The sequence below is a fragment of the Herpailurus yagouaroundi genome, unplaced genomic scaffold (genome assembly GCF_014898765.1).
Source record: "Herpailurus yagouaroundi ecotype Mexico unplaced genomic scaffold, PumYag 210, whole genome shotgun sequence".
NCBI classification, from domain to species: Eukaryota; Metazoa; Chordata; class Mammalia; order Carnivora; family Felidae; genus Herpailurus; species Herpailurus yagouaroundi.
In genome coordinates this window covers 10,664,471-10,677,717 of record NW_024412441.1, presented here as the reverse complement: position 1 = coordinate 10,677,717, position 13,247 = coordinate 10,664,471, and the positions used below count along the sequence as shown (strand labels likewise).

The following is a 13,247-nucleotide window of genomic DNA, read 5'->3' as shown; positions in this document are numbered from 1 at the left end:
CAAAGGAAGCGAAATTACAGTGTTTAGAATAAAAATGTATTTGATCCATTTTGGCCCCTAGACTGACTCTTAAAAGGCTACCCCTAGGCAGGATTGTAAACATATATAAAACATTAATACATTAAACATTAATACAAAAATTGGCATATTAAGAACACAGCGCATATAAGAGTATTGCTCTTTCCCTGCAGATGTTTGATTGACCTTGACTAAATGTCACGAAACTCACCTTCCTTCATAGTTAAGTATTGTTCCAACACTTACAACATAAGCTCTGGTCAAGTGTTAGCTACTGGTGCAGTTCTGCAGATAAAAGAAAAATTGTCTTGTAATACACTAAACATGGGAGATCCCTGGTTGAAGAAACAGCTGCTACTGCTGAGACAACTGATATAGTTGTACTTGTTTTTGTAGATTTCCAGAAATACAACTTGAGCAAAGCCAAGACAGAATGAAAACAAAAGAAGGAGGTGAATAATTCCCTGTCTATGGAGTCAGTATATTTTATTATTAGATGTTCATTCTCAGGCTACACTGGAAAATACTTGAAGCAAAGGGAGATCAGTTTTCTTTTCTTTTTACCCTTTTCTTTTCTTCCAGCGTGTATCTCATTAACATTAATAGAAACTGTGCCCACAAAAAGCCATTAACATTAATGGGAATTATGCATAGAAAAAGCCCTAGATTCATTTTTGGTCTTTTAAGGAGCTTATGTATTGCTGCCCATCCCAAAAACATAGGATGGGAAACTACTAATCACATTTTGTCTCATCTTTTTAAATTAGATATTTCGTTAAATTATATTTAATAAATCCTGAGTTGGAAACAGCACAAGGAAACTCAAGCTGCAATAATATTTACTCTCCCAATAAGCCAAGAGCTTTCACAAACTATGTATCTTACTGAAAGTCACTTGGCAAGTTATATGACCATGATTCTCACGAGCATCCTCTTTGTGCTAGCAATTAGGCTGTCTGCCAGGAGTTGGAATGATTAGCAGTAAATATAAATTTAATAGTTCTGCTTTGCAGTTCCCCAGTCACTCCTGGTCCCTCCAACCACTGGGATGATAATGGGAATCAGAGCCTATCAACTGAACATATGACAATAACTGAATCTGAACTAAAACATGGGGGACCCCTAAAGGGACAAGGTAAAGTGAAAAACAACAATGCATTTTTTATTTAATACCCACTTCACCTTTGTACCAAACATTGCCCTCATCAAAAACAAAAAGAGCAAAATTTAAAAGCATTATTAAATCGTAAATGACCTAGAAATTTTCAAAATCCTGCCTGACATGGTGTGGAATTTTTTGCCCCTTGAAATGGCGTGATGAAAAATGTTTTGATTTTGAATATAGTTCTGCCTATCTACTTGACTTACTCAGAGTTGGGCTTTCTGAGATTTACCAGTATCTTCTCAGCTTCTTTGATATCATCATCAAGGTTCCATAGAAAACTAGCAATAGGTTACTGTTTTAATATGTCTTCTTTTCTAGATACCTTACTAGACTTCTTATCATTCATCTGTCAATATAAAAGATACAAAAACTGGAAGACAGCAAAGACCAGGAAGTCTTAGGACGGTGCTGTAGAACTGCAATGAAATAAATAAATATGAAAGCTTTTATGCTTCTTTGTTTTTATGCTACTTCAATCATAGTAAAATATTCTCTCACATTTTCTTCTGGGTATAATAAAGAGCAGATAAGGTAAGAAGCAAAATTAAATTGGTCAGGAGAAAAAAGCAGTTTTAAGGTTGGCCTGATGGCAAAGGACTTTTAAACAGTTCCCAAGGAGCACCGCGCAAAGATGAACCTAGTAAAAGGAACTTCCCTTACTTCACTCCCTTGGGTCTTTCATTCTTCATTCTTATCCTTTCATCATAGATTTCCACATGTAAAATGGCTGAAAGAGGGGTTATCTTGGTAACAGAAAAAAAATAAGATACATGACACCTTGATCAAATATTTATAAGGTGCCATGTTAAGCAGAGAGATCTTTGAGAACTGGGATGTTTGTCTTACTTGATGTCGCCTGGCATATGATGGAAGCTATAGTTAAGAAAACATATCTGAGAAGATGTGAGGTTGGTGGTACCATGGCAAGTCATAGAAATGTGGGAAAATAAAAAGAGAAAGACAGTGAGTCATAAGGACATCTTTCTTCTCCTGCATCCAGCTTTTTCTTGAATCCATTAGCCAATACATTTGCTCTGATGCTTCAGCCAGGTTGAGTTAAAATTTCCCCCATTTTGCATTAAAAAGAATCTTAGCTAATACAATAACATCAGGAAGCATGTGGGCAGAAGCTTGACCATCTCACTGCCTTTTGGCAATGAAAGGCAGGATTTAAACGACAAATATTTATACAGATGGAGTTCCAAGATGTGGATGATTTGCCTCTTAGGAACATAAAGTAGGAGTGAAATTACTCTCATTTTGCTTTCTGCATGCATTTTTGATGCTCAAAAAGAATACCATGGACAACACGAATTTAAATCCAAATACTCCTAATAAACACACAGTTTAAAAAAACAAATACACTTATCATGAATAGCAAACCAAACTGAAGCAAATTAATCCTCAAGGTGGTAAAACTCAAAGAAAACCTCATGTTTTTGATGATGTCTTTGTTGATGGCACAGAAAGCCAAAGAAAGGAAATTATTCTATTTGAAAACCTCAGTTTTACAATATTTATTTGAAAACTAAAGCAGTTTGTCTTGAAGTCCTACTTATATAAAACTAGAGGGAAGTAAAGTCAGCTTTCTTTGCTTAAAGTTCCTATCACCTCTGCTTAAACTGAATAATTGGATACAGTTCTGACTAGTCCAAATGCATACTCTCCTAAAGTTGAACATAATTTAGTGAAGCAAAGATGGTAAAGTTTACTGCCTTGGCAGATTTCTACTGGAATATAACTAAAAGGGTAGTTTTTCCCACAGAGAAAATAGATTAGTAGAAAATTAAAGTCAATTTTATATAGAAATTTTGTATTAAAATAAAATAATGGTCAGATACTCAGAAAGGGTGGAGAACTAACATGTTAAAGAAGAAAATTATTTTGCTTGAACAATTTATTTGCTAAGTTTCATGAACCATGCTCCATGTGTCATAATAAAAAACTAAATTAATGATTCAAACATACAGAGACATTGGGATGAAATGTGAAAATCAAGTTGATGGACCAATCTGCTTTCTTAAAAAAATAAAATAACAGAGGCACCTGGTCTGGCTCAGTCGGTGGAGGATGTGACGCCAGGTGGTGAATTTGAGCCCCACATTGTGTATAGAGATTACTTGAAAATAAAAATCTTTAAAAATAAAAAAATAAAATGTAAAAAAAAAAAGTCTTTATAGGCTTACCATGAAAAAATAAGAGAGGGCCTATTTTGGGCCACATTAGGATTATGTACTGTAGCTACTCAAGTATTTAGCCACCCTATAAACAGTTCAAATAAAAGCCAATAAAAATATTCGGTGTACCTGAGTGGCTCAGATGGTTGAGCACCCAACTTCAGCTAAAGGTCATGATCTCACTGCTTGTGAGTTTGAACCCCACGTTGGGCTCTGTGCTGACAGCTCAGGGCCTGGAGCCTACTTTGGATTCTGTGTCTCCCTCTCTCTCTTCCCATCCCCTGTTCACGCTCTGTTTCTCTCTCTCTCAAAAGTAAACAAACATTTTCAAAAATTAAGAAAAAAAACATTGCCCACTTTATTTGACTTAAATATGTCTTTATTGGTCCATATTAAGAGAAGCTTATTCCTTCCTGCAACTATTTTTGAGACATAACTTGGACACCTCTGAAACCCATTTTAATTCTGTAAGATTCTAGAATTATTTGGATGTAAATATTCAATGGAGTAAAATTAGTGGAGATTTTCAAAAATGTGTTTCTCAGTTTGGGTTGAAAAACTGTAAGCATATTCACTGTAAATCTTTAAGAGAATGGTATTAATGTAGCTCCTTCCTAACTTCGTTAATCATTAACACTTTTGTCCTGGAGCATCCTGAGGGGCTAGAGTTTCAGGGAGGATCCCTTTGACTATCACTGACAAACAAACCTTACTTCTGAGTTTATGATTTTGGATAATGAATTAGTGTTTTCTTTGGTAAATGTGTATCTTCAAGACGTAACCAGTCATGCAATCACTAGCCAAGCCCAATGTTGAAATAGTCACTACTTCCCAGTTTAGGTTTGGGTGTCATGAAGATGGGAGTGACCCTCCTCGAGGACAGAAACCTTGGCAATGTACATCTCTATGATTCCCTAAAGTGCTCTGCACAGAATTGACACTAAGCTCAATAAATGTTTTTTCAATAAAGGAAGAAAGGCTCTGTTGCCACTTACAGTGCAGAAGAGTTTTCATCTTCAAAGCCCTTTATTCACATTAATTCAGCTATTTACATTTTGCTGATGGGTAAAGCCTGAAGAGGCTAAATGGGCTGTTAAAGGCCAGAGAGAGTAAAACCCTGCCTGTCATGAATTAAAAATTTGCAATTACTGATTTCTACTCCCATGCCCAAGGCTTTATTCAGGGGGGAGAAAAAAGGACAAACATCTAACAAAGGCCTGGTAGATATTGGTTAGTCTACTGTTAGGATAAGTCAATAGTAGTTAAAGAAATAAATGGTCCCAACAGCTCTATCGAACAGGTATGAAGAAAAAGTTCGATTTGTGGTGGTTTTGAGCATGTGCGTTTTGATACACATAGGGATGCAGAATTGCCTATTCCCATCTGCAGTTCTAAAACAACTTCCAGCTGCCATGCGTTGTTTACACAGGAATTGAAATACATTTGACCTAAACTTTATTTTGCTCTTGCCAAAGTGTGCTAATTGTATAGATCCCAGGGCGGTGGGAACATCATAATTTCAAAACAGACATTAAGGCATTGAAAAATCCATGGAAGTGAACTTAAAGTACACGTGGAGATGGTCAAGTGTGTACAGTTATGCTACTTCATATGTTTCTTCATGAGCTAGTTCACATCCTAAACTCTTGCCTCCTTAAAATATCTTATTTTGCTGTGAACTTCAGGACAAAAAAAAAAAAAAAAGACTTCTTGGTCATATATTGCTTTAGTTCTCAGTTGTGTTTCCTATATTCCTTGGAGACCTTGACTTTCTCAGAGTAGCTTCCTAGAAATAAAAAGTGATGCAAAAACCTAGCGTCTATAGATCCTGTAAGAGAGTATGGAGAGAAGTCCAGTGAGACAAAAAGTCAGGGAAGTTCTAAACCTCAGGATTTATGGGCTCTTCTTCCTTGCTGTCTACTTCTATCTATCCTGCCTGCTGAGATCTATGCAATTTAAGCCTTAAGGAATGGCTACCTTTTACTCTCAAAGTAACACTTAATGGAACAAAACAGAACATATTTCCACCTAGCTGATGACATTTTGCTGTGTGCCTAACATTATACTTGGTTTGGAAGTTGATATCTTTTTTTTATTTTTTTAAAGTTTTTTTTTTTTCAACTTTTATTTATTTTTTGGGGGGACAGAGAGAGACAGAGCATGAATGGGGGAGGGGCAGAGAGAGAGGGAGACACAGAATCGGAAACAGGCTCCAGGCTCTGAGCCATCAGCCCAGAGCCTGACGCGGGGCTCGAACTCACGGACCGCGAGATCGTGACCTGGCTGAAGTCGGACGCTTAACCGACTGCGCCACCCAGGCGCCCCGGAAGTTGATATCTTAAGGAGAGGACAGGGGTAGTACCAGGGAGGTAGTGAGGATATTGCTAATCAGGACCAAGAGTATAAGGACTGATCTAAGACAAATATATTTGTCAGGTGTCAGATGCAAGCAGCAAAGAATGCTGCCTTATGAAGTTGGATATAATAAATCTCCATGCAGCTGGCTTAAGATTGGACTGGCAGGTTGAAGATGTAGGGGAAACACCTGAGGCAAGCTGTTGTAACAGGGCAGGACTGACATCCACAGGAACCCTTTGTTCTTAGGTTATATATGGATTGGGAATGGGTCTCTGTACAATCGACAACAAGGAGGTTGTTGACTAGTGGGCAATCTAGATTGCAGAAAAGATCAAAAGAAAGTTAAGCATGAAAATTTGTTAGATCAGAACAACTACTAAAAATCCTCCAGGGGAATTAATTGTGTTAATAACTTGGGTGGAGTAGATATGGCACACCACTACACCAATAGTCTTCACCAGCCTACAGGGTGCTATATGGACTCTTTTCCAGGTGCACAAGGATCTGTTAAAATCCTAATAATTTTTAGATTCTGATCTGGAGCGACAATTCAGGAAAAAGTTAATAAGTCAGTTGGTGCCCTGGAAAAGAAAGTTAAATTAAAGCCATGGGCAAGGAAGAAGGAAGATCTCTGTTTTGGGCCAGGTAAAGAAAGGCTTTCTCATGGGGGAGACCTTATAACCACATAAACGCTCAAGAGGTCATAGACTTCCAGAGCCGGAAGTGTCTTCGTTATCACCTGAAAAAAAATTTGCTATTTGCAGCTATGGAAACTGAAGCTTTGAGGAATTATTTTTCCAAATCACACATCTCACTGGCAAAGCCAAGACTTGACAACACTGTTTTGCTTATGTCTTGAACTCCTCTTTATTTTGGAAAACTTCAATGAAGCAGAACACCTAATAAGAGTTAATTAGGAACAGGTACAGCTGGGGCCTTCTCCTGCCTGGCTACTTGAAAGTAATTAAACATAAAGTCTGATTCAAACAGAGAAGGCTACTCTGGTATATCCTGGGAAGATGAACGTCTAGATACAGAAACCTCATGCTATCAAGGCAAAGAATTTCAAGGTAGTCCAAAATTAAGTCAACTATTCAAGTAATATCACTTGTGTGGTCTGAATTTAGAACTATAAATTTTTTCTGAAAAGAAATAAAAAGTGCTTTGAGATTTAGCTGCCCATACTAATCAAAAATAATTGGTGGGGTGTGGGGGTGGCTAAGTCAGTTAAGAGTCCAACTCTTGGTTTTGGCCCAGGTCATGATCTCGTGGTTCATGAGATCAAGGTCCATGTCCAGCTCTACGCTGATAGAGCAGAGGCTACTTGGAATTCCCTCTTTCCCTCTCTCTCTTTTTGCCCCTCTCCAGCATGCTCTCTCTCAAAATAAATAAATAAACTTTAAAAAATTAATTTGAAAAATCATAGTACCAAGAAAGAGGTCTTTCCTTACCACATATCTAACAGAGATACATGGTCACCATTAAAGATATTATTCAGAACTGATTCAATAAAGACTCCAGGTAATAGAAAACTGAACGAAATTTCTTATAAAGTCAGTGCCTTGCTGTAGAATGGGTTCCACAGCATGGCACACAAACTACTAGCAAAACTCTATTAAGAAAACCCTCACCGCGCTTCAAGCAGTCATTTGATAAAATGTAGACCAAGTGTTGATTACCAGTCTGGGGACCAAATAAGTAGATTGCAGGAGGCAGACTCCCAGCCCTTTTCCAAAAGTGAGACATTGACACAACCCCCAGAAGTCATTGCTTTTTCCTAATCCCCTTTCTCTCACCACACACACATTTTCCTCCTAAATCTCCTAGCTGCAAACATTGCTTAATGATGTCTACTTTATCCCTTTTACACCCACAAACTCAGTCCGGGGTTGACTATTTTGTGATATCATCATTGATAAAAAAGTCCAATGGCATTAGAAAATCCTGACATAACACAGCTGATATACACCTGGCCGGTAATTGCTTAAAACACCAGAAGAGATGGATGTCTAATCTATTCCTAAAAATCTGAGCAAATGGCATTTCACCCCTCTGCTATTCCTCCCCCACCACCACCAATTCCTGCTAGTTTATTGGAATGTTTTGGACAAGAAAGCAAAAATATTACACTTCAGAATATAATGTGGGCTTCTCATTCCAATTCTAAGGCTGTCATGAGCAGTTGCAAGGCAACAGCTTACTATTATTTAAGATTAGGCTGAATTCTTGGTATTAAACAGAGGTTTTGATTCATTCGTTGAATAAATATTTATTGAGGTACTCTACTAGATACTGGATAACTTGGTAAAATAAAAAAAATAGCTGATAAGAAACATTTTTCTACAAGTCATTACAAGAAACTTAAGGATAAGGATAGAAGAAATATTTTAGGGTTGGGGGACACCATATCCAAATACTGTAGCAGAAAAAAACACATATTGATTTTTTTCTTACAAACTATAGAGTATAAACAAGCTGCCTACTGATGTCTGATCAAAGTAAAGTCTATGATTATCTTGGTTGTAGTGTTTTAAAATTTCATTGTAGAAGAGAAGGATATTTATGGATTCACTCATCGGTTTATAGTCAAATAATTCTACTGAGGAGAAAAAAAAGTATTCTTGCATGAAAATTGAGACATAACATGGATAATGCAAAGCCTACATTTAATCTTGGCCAATTCTATTGTCTTATATTTTGTGTAGATGTCAAACATATCAGTGAAAAGAAAATGGTCCAAAAATGCAGCCCAGGGACTTGGCCTACTTTTCCTACTCACCCAGTCTTCAAAACAATAGATATTTATTCTCTTTTCATCTCTAAAATACTGTCCAATTTTCTCTGACAATATCTCCTGCTAGGAAAAGTAAAAGGAAGAAATAGTTAGAAAGTTCATCTTCTAATTAAGTTCTCCCTTCATAAAATCATTTACTTAATTAAGTTGCTATGCAGCTACACAAAACCAACACGTTTCCCCCCCCTAGAAATGAAGGAAGCTGAGTAGAGCTGAGTTGCACAGAGAGAAGAAATAAAATTTCCTGAGAAGAATAAATTGTTCAGAGTTAGGTGGGTAAAGTTCCCAAGTCAAAGAATAAGTTTATTCAAAGTTGTTATTCAAGAAATCCTGAAAGTGATCTAAATTCAAATTTCCTTTTGTTTTGCCAGGAGGGCTGGTTTAGGGATAGAACATGATGGGCTTTTATGACACATCTTCTGACTTCATTTAACATTGTTAAACTATTTCTGTCTCTAATATTATAGCCTGTAATATCCTAAAAGACTCAGATTCTTTATTTTTTTTAATTTTTTTGCATTTATTTATTTTTGAGAGACAGAGAGAGACAGTGTGAGCAGGGGAGGGACAGAGAGATAGGGAGAAAAAGAATCAGAAGCAGGCTCCAGGCTCAGAGCTGTCAGCACAGAGCCTGATGAGGGGCTCGAACCCATGAACCGTGAGATCATGACCTGAGCCGAAGTTGGACACTTAACCGACTGAGCCACCCAGGAGCCCCTCAGATTATTTATTGATTGATTCGGAAGGCACCATTCCCTAACAGACATTTGATGCCTATCCACCTCCCTAGAAAGGGTGTGAAGGAGTCATTGATGTGCAAATTACTCATAGCATTTTGCTGTAGCTTTAAGGCAAAGAGAAAGAAATGCCTTTGCCCTAATCAGGCATGACAGCCATGAAATCCTATGTGCAAACTGAATATCAAACTGATATTATTTTTACTGTCCAAAATGCATTATCTGGAAGAGTGAATAAATAAAAAATAATAATTAGTTTGTTATGGTCCCAGCCAATAAAAGGAGAAATCAGACAATAAATATAGAGCTACCCATTTGTACACATTTGGGAACGGATAAATGACCTCACTGTAAGTCTGCAGAAACATGGAGAATTAACCTTCCAAAACTAGAGAAAGAATCAATGTCTTTTAACTTTGCTTATTGAAACTGCAAATAGGAACACATTTCTAATTTGTGCTAAACAAAGAAACACACCAAAGAACCTAACAGAAAGTACTTATAACACTGTCACTTGAAGATTTTGTTTTGACAACATTGAAAAGTAAGAGACAAACCACCTACATTTTCTTTACTTGTGCCAGAATGAATTTATCAAATGCAACTAACCCTAGACTCATGCACACCAAAGCTTTATTTGGTACTCACCACTCACATACTTTCAGTGGTTGATTAGTGAGCATTTGTGGACATGTTTGTTCTCAGCATGGAGCTACTAACACATTTGAGATTAAGGCCACAAATGATGACCCATCTCTCCAGAAAGTTTACTGATCAAGTCATTGATCATTGGCTGTCATGAAATCCCAAACAAACCTTTCTTGATTTAGTCAGAGAATCTTTCTTATTCTACTTGACCGTAACTAGATTTCCCACTTGCGTCTGTCAATCAAAATTAAAAAGAAGAAATGTAGTAACTTTAATTTCTTTCTAAATCAGGACAAAACTTCCAAGTCATTATTAACTAGTCTACCAAAAATACAGTTCTCATTTAGTCAATTCAGCTCTTCTTAATTATTCCCTGTGTCAAAAAATAGCCTGCCTGCCACTCATAAAGTCATTAGCTGGAGAGAAAAATAAATTTGATTTTGATTAAGAGTAGAAGAGATGGTAGGCTGTTTATGAAAGAATGATTGAAAAGTTATACTTTAAAATGAAAGAAATAAAAACTCTGTTTTGTTGTCCTATTTACAGTTTGTGTTTTTTGCCCGAAACAAATTGATTATTCCTCTGAAGGAGAAAGAGACATTTGACTTTTTCATGTTACTTTCACTTACTTGATTGGACCTGTAAAATTCTAAGTCAAACTAGACCATCTTTTTCTAACAAAAAGTTGTCATTAAAGAATATTGATGCAGTCGTGGGGCACCTGGGTGGCTCAGTCGGTTGAACGTCCCACTCTTGATTTCTGCTTAGGTCATGATCTCACAGTTCAAGAGTTTGAGCTCCACATCAGTCTTTGTGCTGATAGTGCAGAGCCTGCTTGGGATTCTCTCTCTCTTTCTTTCTCTATGACCCCTCCTCTGCTCTCACTCCCTGTCTCAAAATACATAAATAAACTTAAAAAATATATTGATGCAGTCTTGTAAATTAAAAAAAAAAGAAAAACCCATTCATCATTCTCTTACAAATAAATTTAGTTGGAAACTATAAAGAATTTTTTAAGTATGGAGACTTTGGAAATAGTACTGCATCTAATTTCTCAATTTTGTTGAGCTGATGTGGGTGGGTGGGGACACAACTAGTTTCCAACACTTAAAAATTCTCTCTAGGGGCGTCGGGGTGGCTGTTGGTTAAGCATCTAACTCTTGATTTCGGCTTAGGTCATGATCTTCTGGGATTGAGTCCTGTGTGGGGCTCTGTGCTGACAGTGTAGAGCCTGCTTGGGATTCTCTCTCTCTCTCTTTCCTGCCTTCCCCAACTCATATGCACTCCAAATAAACAAACAAACCAACAAACATTAAAAAAATCTCTCTATAGTGAAAACAATGCAAACTGAAAAAAAGATTCTCTATGTCTTCCGAAGGAACCCTTGGTGTTGGGACCTCAAAGGAAAAGTAATTCAATGAGCCATTTGTAACACATTAATACTAATTCCTTAAGTTGTCTGTGGTTAGAAAGAGTGGAAATAACACAAGGAGTTTAGGCAAATCTATGACAACAGAATTGGAATGTTAATTATCACCTCTCACTGTCCTCTGTTAGCGATCTAAAGGTGAACCCCCCCTTGTTTTATTCTCGTTCTCACACTTTTTACTTATTCTTCTTTTCCAATTTGCTTTAACTTTGAACAGAATTTAATCATTGGCCATAATGACACTAACACTGGCAATTCCTCAGACTATTTTGTAAAATGTGCTGAAACACTTAACAATGATCTTCTTGCAGACTGCACTGACCTCTGATTATTAGGCTGAAGCTATCTTATTTTCTTGTTCCATTCTTCTCTTTACTCAAAAGGTCCCCAAAGAACAACCTTCTGGAGGATAGGAACAATGGTCCCATTAGTTTGTCATAAAACCAAAATGATTCATGTGTTTAATAACACAGAATGTGAGCCATAAAAGTCTGACTTCTCAATTGGGATTGTTCTTGGAAATGTGGGCCAAAGAAATCAGATAAAAGTTGAGAAGTGAAGATAAAAAGTAAAGAGTCCATTTTGTAAATGTACAACATTCTCAAAATCATATGAAGAGAAATAAAGTTTCTCTTTATTCTACATGGACCATCATGTGAACCTGAACTAATGTTATTCACTAATGAATGTTATTCCTTCTAGGACAATGACAGTCATATCATTAACTCAAAATATTCATAAATTGAGTAGATAGATGCGATAGTTACTTTTTGCTAAAGTTAAGGCAAAGATCTGACATACAGTTTAAGAGTGCCTGGGTGGCTCAGCCATTATGATCTCTCAGTCTGTGGGTTCAACTCCCGCGTCAGGCTCTGTGCTGGCAGCTCAGAGCCTGGAGCCTGCTTTGGATTCTGTGTCCCCCTTCTCTCTCTGCCCCTCCCCCACTCATGCTGTGTCTCACTTTGTCTCTCAAAAATAAATAAATGTCAAAAAAAATTTTAAAAAGGGGCGCCTGGGTGGCTCAGTCAGTTAAGCGTCCGACCGGCTCAGGTCATGATCTTGCAGTTTGTGAGTTCAAGCCCCGCGTCAGGCTCTGTGCTGACAGCTCAGAGCCTGGAGCCTGCTTCGGATTCTGTGTCTCCCTCTCTCTCTGCCCCTCCCCCATTTGTGCTCTGTCTCTGTCTCTCAAAAATGAATAAATGTAAACAAAATTTTTTTAATTAAAAAAAAAAAAAGGTCTGACATATAGTTGAAATGTTCTATTCTTTTCAGTATCCAAGGAGATAAATTCCCAGCTTGCCAATGAGGTCCTGCATTTTAAAAGAAACAAATGCCACCAGCAGTAACCTGGTGAATATTATTAAACCTCACCTACATTTGCTATGGCACCACGAGCAAATGGCAATGGTTATAGAATTATAGATGTAATTGACAAAGTTTAATTTCACCCTTATTTGACCATGATTCCTATACTAAGGAAACATATTGTTAAGACCCTCTTCCGGGGTGCCTGGGTGGCTCAGTCGGTTAAGCATCCGACTTCAGCTCAGGTCACGATCTCGTGGTCCATGAGTTCGAGCCCTGCGTCGGGCTCTGGGCCGATGGCTCAGAGCCTGGAGCCTGCTTCCGGTTCTGTGTCTCCCTCTCTCTCTGCCCCTCCCCTGTTCATGCTCTGTCTCTCTCTGTCTCAAAAATAAATAAACGTTAAAAAAAAAAATTAAAAAAAAAAGACCCTCTTCCAAATCAACAGAAATGAGTCATCATGGAAAAAGTATATTTTCCAAGTTTAGCTTTATTTTAATGATAGATAATGGAAGCAGTAACTGAAAGTGGTAACAATATGAAAATATTTAGTTTGAGAAAAATTAGGCCTAAAAAAAGATGGATTCTATCCTGAATTATATCTGAATTATATATATAT

At 37.3% G+C, this 13,247-nt stretch overlaps 1 protein-coding gene and 1 long non-coding RNA gene across 33 annotated transcripts in view; one reads left to right on the top strand and one right to left on the bottom strand.

Moving 5' to 3' along the window:
• NRXN1 (neurexin 1) overlaps nt 1-13,247 on the bottom strand; it is a 1,154,099-nt gene that overhangs the window by 226,672 nt on the left and 914,180 nt on the right. The gene's annotated exons all lie outside the window — the stretch shown is intronic.
• LOC121016304 (uncharacterized) lies at nt 293-1,630 on the top strand. The gene is made up of 2 exons (XR_005784215.1): nt 293-470; nt 1,502-1,630. It is a non-coding gene; the product is annotated as an uncharacterized LOC121016304 (long non-coding RNA).